Raw genomic sequence first — 6,316 nt, 5'->3', positions numbered from 1 at the left:
TGTATTGTAAAAGAGTGTTTAAGGAGTTCTACGCAAAAATATTGTGGATTGCGTAGCCGGAGTTGGACTGATGAGGGTTATTTTTTTGAAGCGCGGCCGAAGGCCGCCCACGCGAAAAGGAGTTCTACGCAAAAATACTGTGGATTGCGTAGCCGGAGTTGAACTGATGAGGGTTATTTTTTTGAAGCGCGGCCGAAGGCCGCCCACGCGAAAAGGAGTTCTACGCAAAAATACTGTGGATTGCGTAGCCGGAGTTGGACTGATGAGGGTTATTTTTTTGAAGCGCGGCCGAAGGCCGCCCACGCGAAAAGCAGTTCTACGCAAAAATACTGTGGATTGCGTAGCCGGAGTTGGACTGATGAGGGTTATTTTTTTGAAGCGCGGCCGAAGGCCGCCCACGCGAAAAGGAGTTCTACGCAAAAATACTGTGGATTGCGTAGCCGGAGTTGGACTGATGAGGGTTATTTTTTTGAAGCGCGGCCGAAGGCCGCCCACGCGAAAAGCAGTTCTACGCAAAAATACTGTGGATTGCGTAGCCGGAGTTGGACTGATGAGGGTTATTTTTTTGAAGCGCGGCCGAAGGCCGCCCACGCGAAAAGGAGTTTTACGCAAAAATACTGTGGATTGCGTAGCCGGAGTTGGACAACATTTCAAAACACTTATATAATGTTCAAGCGGTAATTCTTGTTGTGTCGCCCGCCGGATTTGATATTCATATTAACAGTAAATCCTACATAAAAGTATAGTTCCCCCGATCTTAAACACTCTTTTACAATACATTTTATTGATATCATTGAAAAAATTTTACAAAAATATTGATTTTCTGAAGGGCCGCTCTTCTGTATAATTACCGTTATATTTTCCATATAAACTCGCGAACGCAAGAAAAAAAGTTAAATGTCTGGCAAACCAAAGCGTCCTCTTGCCGCATATATGTTGTGGCTCAACAATGCACGCGATCAGGTTAAGCGCGAAAATCCAGGCATTAAAGTAACCGGAGTGGCCAAAAAAAGGTGGAGATTTATGGCGTTCAATGAAGGACAAGTCGGAATGGGAAGCAAAGGCAGCTAAAAGCCAAGAAGGATTATGATGAAGCGGTGAGAGAATTTGACAAGATGGAATTTATATTCATATAATCAGCTGGATTGAAAACACGTTTGCACAAAGTTTCAAGTCACTCACATCAAAGGTAAAACCAAAAATAATATGCGTCATTTTCGATCGGTTACACATGCATTCATCGTATGAAAAGAATTTAGTGGTAGTGAAAGTAACAAAATAGAAACTTTGCATTTAATTTAATATAATAAAATTAAATAAATATTGATCAAAATGCATAGTGATATGTAAATGAAAATTAATATTATATATGTGAAAAAAAAATAAGTGACAAATGTGCCAGTGAGTAGTGTTAGAACTTGACGTTCTTCTGCCCAGTGAGAAATCGTCGCGCAAAAAAAAATTTCAGGTCGGGCTTTAGATTAATTACACAAGTGTTAAGTGGTAATTTGTTGGCCTTTCGGTTTTGCGTGTGAATAAAGGCTGTATAAAAAGTGCGTAAAAAGTCCACAAGTGTGCGTTACCAGTGACGGCAATTTAGTGGATGGGCCAGCCACAAGTAATCCTTGGACCACGGCAAAGAAGGAGCGCCATCAGAATTTACGTATGGAGCTCGCATTTGGATCATCATGGAGCGAGGGCGAAATATGGTATAATATTTTAATTAAATTTTGTTTTATATTAAAGGTGAGTTTATTATAAAGTGTGAATTTTTTACTTTGAATAATATGAATATTGAACATTTGTCATTGGAAAGTCTAACAGGAATTAAATCTTTAAAAAATATATATATACGTATATGTTCAGTTTAGTAAAAATTATCAATAGTACAATTTGGAAACAATCATCTGCCGTAAAATCATGGAATTGCACCATCAGAAGCATCATCAACATATGTGCACAACTTGAATGCTGCCAAGGCGCAGTTTGCTGAAGCACAGAAAAGCTGATGTGACTGCGACCATCCCATGTTGAAGCTATCTGGGATGCCGCCAGCTGGAAGGATATCTTTAATCACCTCGTTGCCGCTGCTAAGAGGTAAATATGTTAATACGTGAATATGACTGTAAAAGTAAAAATGTGCCTTTTTAGATGTTTGTGTCACCCAAGCTTTAATTGACCTAGAGAAAAAATGGGGAAAATTGTAACGCACGAATTGCATCCCGGTAGGAAAGCTCGCGCGGTTACCGACCACAACAAACTGGTGTATCCACTACATGGCTTACTTCCATATGAACACACAAATCCGCGAACAGACGCAGGCCTTTAATTGTAGTTTTCGCGTAGTTTTTGCGTTACATATTCAAAAGTGTTTGTTACTATAATTCGGATTATGTTATCGTTTTTCAAACATTCTCCTTTATGTACAAAATAATGTGGTTTACCTTCGCAGTTTTCTCATTAGGGTTGTGAAATTTATTATGTTTTGAAAACTGGCATAAAAAATTATAAATTGTTGTAGTTGAATGCCAAGATATAATTACAAAAATGGTTAATATAGGCTAATTTAATAATTTCACTTTTCCCTAATATGGTTTTTGTACCAGTGAAATAAAATTTATGTGAATAGCATTGTAATGTAATATTTGTGTATTTTACACAATATTAATGCTAATGGAACATCTGGGACCTATATGTGCATAAGCATAAAGCGAAATTCAATAAACTGAATATAATCAATGAAATTAAGAAGAAAAAAAAATATTTTTGTTCATTTCTTAGCAACTTTCTACAACAAACTTCAGGTAGGGAATTACTAAAATAATGGGAAATCAAAACAGTGAATTCAAATATTCCTACAGATAATAAAATAAATTTAAAAGTTTTTGAGAATGTCGATGCAATTGCATCCTTCGTAGGTTGTAGGTGTTGTTGTAGCTTCTTAGGTTTGCAAGGGTATAACAGTGTGGTGATGTCAATCACCTTCTAATAAAGGGTGAATCGCGAAGTGAGATTTGTTGCTACTAGGTAGGTATTGGAAAATATTACGTTGAGGTTGTAGGTGTGGATTTTTCCATTTCGTGCGTTTTTGCAATTCGATGATGAATTCCCTTTTCCATCGTTTGCGAAAGGTTTGATGGAGGGCTTTCAATTTCTGCCACCACAAAGAATTGTGAACCAGTTCCTCTTGCAAGGACGGATTTTTCGCGAGACGCGTCTCATTCCGGAAGAATTGAGAGCAAGCGCTCTTGAGTGATGGTCCCAGCTTGATGCTTGATGGATTTGATGCCGAGGCAGCTAGTTGCTTGTCCAGTGTGACTTCGCTGAAAAAGGAAACTATTTTGTTTGGTGGGCTGACTGTTTCGGCTCGACCAGTTAGTATCCACCCGAATACAGTCTCTTGGGCAAGAAGTGTACTTAGTACATTTTTCTTCAAGCCGCTTAAAATAATTTGGGGATAAATGTCTCCACCAAGGACAAGGTCCACTGGTTCGTTGACGAAGAACCTCTTATCCGCCAAAGTGAGATCTGGAAATGCTTGCCTTGTCATTGCGCTTACTAGGCAAGTTGGCAGATTTCCAGTTAATTGCGGCACAACTAGCGCAATTGTATTTATTTTTACAAAAGGGTCGATAGGCGACCGCAGTTGTAATGAGCACGCTTGTCTTACCTGCGCAGATATTGAATTGTTGATGCCCGAGACTTGGGCATGCAAGCGTTTAGATGGCAGGTTGATTCTATGTTTGAGGCGTTCAGTGATGAACGAACACTCAGAACCAGAATCGATCAGAGCTCGTGCTGTAAAATTAACATTGTTGTGGAATATATTCACCATGGCTGTTCCTAGTAGAACCCCTTTGTCCGTATTGGAATAGCACGATTTGAAATTATTGATTCTGCTATCCTTTGGCCTATTAGAGTCAAGTCGTTTTAGGGCCTCCTTGGATGTTGAGGGCAGGTCATCAGCGGGATCTCTGCTTTCCTTAAGAGCTGTTGCCTTTGGTTGAACTGCTGTAATGTGCAGGAGCGTGTTGTGTCTTGAGTGACATGTGCTGCAGTTATACAGCAGTTCAACCAAAGGCAACAGCTCTTAAGGAAAGCAGAGATCCCGCTGATGACCTGCCCTCAACATCCAAGGAGGCCCTAAAACGACTTGACTCTAATAGGCCAAAGGATAGCAGAATCAATAATTTCAAATCGTGCTATTCCAATACGGACAAAGGGGTTCTACTAGGAACAGCCATGGTGAATATATTCCACAACAATGTTAATTTTACAGCACGAGCTCTGATCGATTCTGGTTCTGAGTGTTCGTTCATCACTGAACGCCTCAAACATAGAATCAACCTGCCATCTAAACGCTTGCATGCCCAAGTCTCGGGCATCAACAATTCAATATCTGCGCAGGTAAGACAAGCGTGCTCATTACAACTGCGGTCGCCTATCGACCCTTTTGTAAAAATAAATACAATTGCGCTAGTTGTGCCGCAATTAACTGGAAATCTGCCAACTTGCCTAGTAAGCGCAATGACAAGGCAAGCATTTCCAGATCTCACTTTGGCGGATAAGAGGTTCTTCGTCAACGAACCAGTGGACCTTGTCCTTGGTGGAGACATTTATCCCCAAATTATTTTAAGCGGCTTGAAGAAAAATGTACTAAGTACACTTCTTGCCCAAGAGACTGTATTCGGGTGGATACTAACTGGTCGAGCCGAAACAGTCAGCCCACCAAACAAAATAGTTTCCTTTTTCAGCGAAGTCACACTGGACAAGCAACTAGCTGCCTCGGCATCAAATCCATCAAGCATCAAGCTGGGACCATCACTCAAGAGCGCTTGCTCTCAATTCTTCCGGAATGAGACGCGTCTCGCGAAAAATCCGTCCTTGCAAGAGGAACTGGTTCACAATTCTTTGTGGTGGCAGAAATTGAAAGCCCTCCATCAAACCTTTCGCAAACGATGGAAAAGGGAATTCATCATCGAATTGCAAAAACGCACGAAATGGAAAAATCCACACCTACAACCTCAACGTAATATTTTCCAATACCTACCTAGTAGCAACAAATCTCACTTCGCGATTCACCCTTTATTAGAAGGTGATTGACATCACCACACTGTTATACCCTTGCAAACCTAAGAAGCTACAACAACACCTACAACCTACGAAGGATGCAATTGCATCGACATTCTCAAAAACTTTTAAATTTATTTTATTATCTGTAGGAATATTTGAATTCACTGTTTTGATTTCCCATTATTTTAGTAATTCCCTACCTGAAGTTTGTTGTAGAAAGTTGCTAAGAAATGAACAAAAATATTTTTTTTTCTTTTTTTTTGGACTCTTGCTGGTGATTGGCTTGCTTGCTGGTGATTTGCTTGCTTGTGATTTGCTTGCTTGTGATTTGCTTGCTTGCTGGTGATTTGCTGGCTTGCTGCTGATTTGCTGGCTTGCTGCTGATCTGTTGGCTTGCTGCTGATCTGTTGGTTGGATCTTTTATTTGATCCGGCTCGAAGGACCATGTATATTCGCTCGGATGCGACGCAATGGGCGGTTTTATATGTGGGCCTCCACGGTCGCTCCGATGAAATATTTTATATAAAAAATAGAAAACACAGCGTGTCAGTATATATTCTTTTAGTTTATTTCAGTAATATATATATACATAGATATATGCATAGATGCGCATAGAAATATACATATATGCGATACGTATTATTGTACATATATGTATTGTTGTGTTAGATATGATTATTAGTGTAATTTATAATTTGCAACATATTACTTACTTTGTTGGCTGACACGTCTGGTGGCTCCTGATTGTACAATCCAAGTGCAAGTTATAGGTAAAGTTAAAATGAAAGTAACCTCGCCGAACAACGTTTAACACGGTAAACGTTTTAACTGTTCGGCGGGGAAATGCCAGGGTTAACGGCCTTCACGTTGCAGCGACTGGAAACGGTGGTTAGCAACAGTCGGAACGGAAGGCGCAGTTACCATTAGGGTGGCTAAAAATTTATATTTAATATTAGGGTGCGGCCTAAACACATATGAATGCTCAATTTGGTACAACATTTCACCCTCATATATGGAAAGACTAAGGAAGCTTGAGAGAAGAATACTACGATCATGTACTTCCTTATATAGATCACAAAATAGTAACTCTACCAAATACATATCGAACTCAAAGCTTTATAACACAGCGAAAGTGCCCAGAATTGAGTGTCATATTATAAATTTAATAAGAAAACATATCCGGCGTTACCTCTACAATACCAATAACATATTAATAAGAGCGTTTTACTACGAAAGCGACGAT

General features: G+C 39.7%; 1 pseudogene; it reads left to right on the top strand.

Annotated features, from left to right (window-relative positions):
- The first annotated feature begins 851 nt into the window (after nucleotides 1-851).
- On the top strand, nucleotides 852-2,662 carry LOC129250008 (high mobility group protein D-like; annotated as a pseudogene).
- The last annotated feature ends 3,654 nt before the right edge of the window (nucleotides 2,663-6,316 follow it).

The sequence above is a fragment of the Anastrepha obliqua genome, chromosome 6 (genome assembly GCF_027943255.1).
Source record: "Anastrepha obliqua isolate idAnaObli1 chromosome 6, idAnaObli1_1.0, whole genome shotgun sequence".
NCBI lineage: Eukaryota > Metazoa > Arthropoda > Insecta > Diptera > Tephritidae > Anastrepha > Anastrepha obliqua.
Note: the sequence above shows the minus strand (reverse complement) of the source record. Positions and strands in the feature narration are given on the sequence as shown.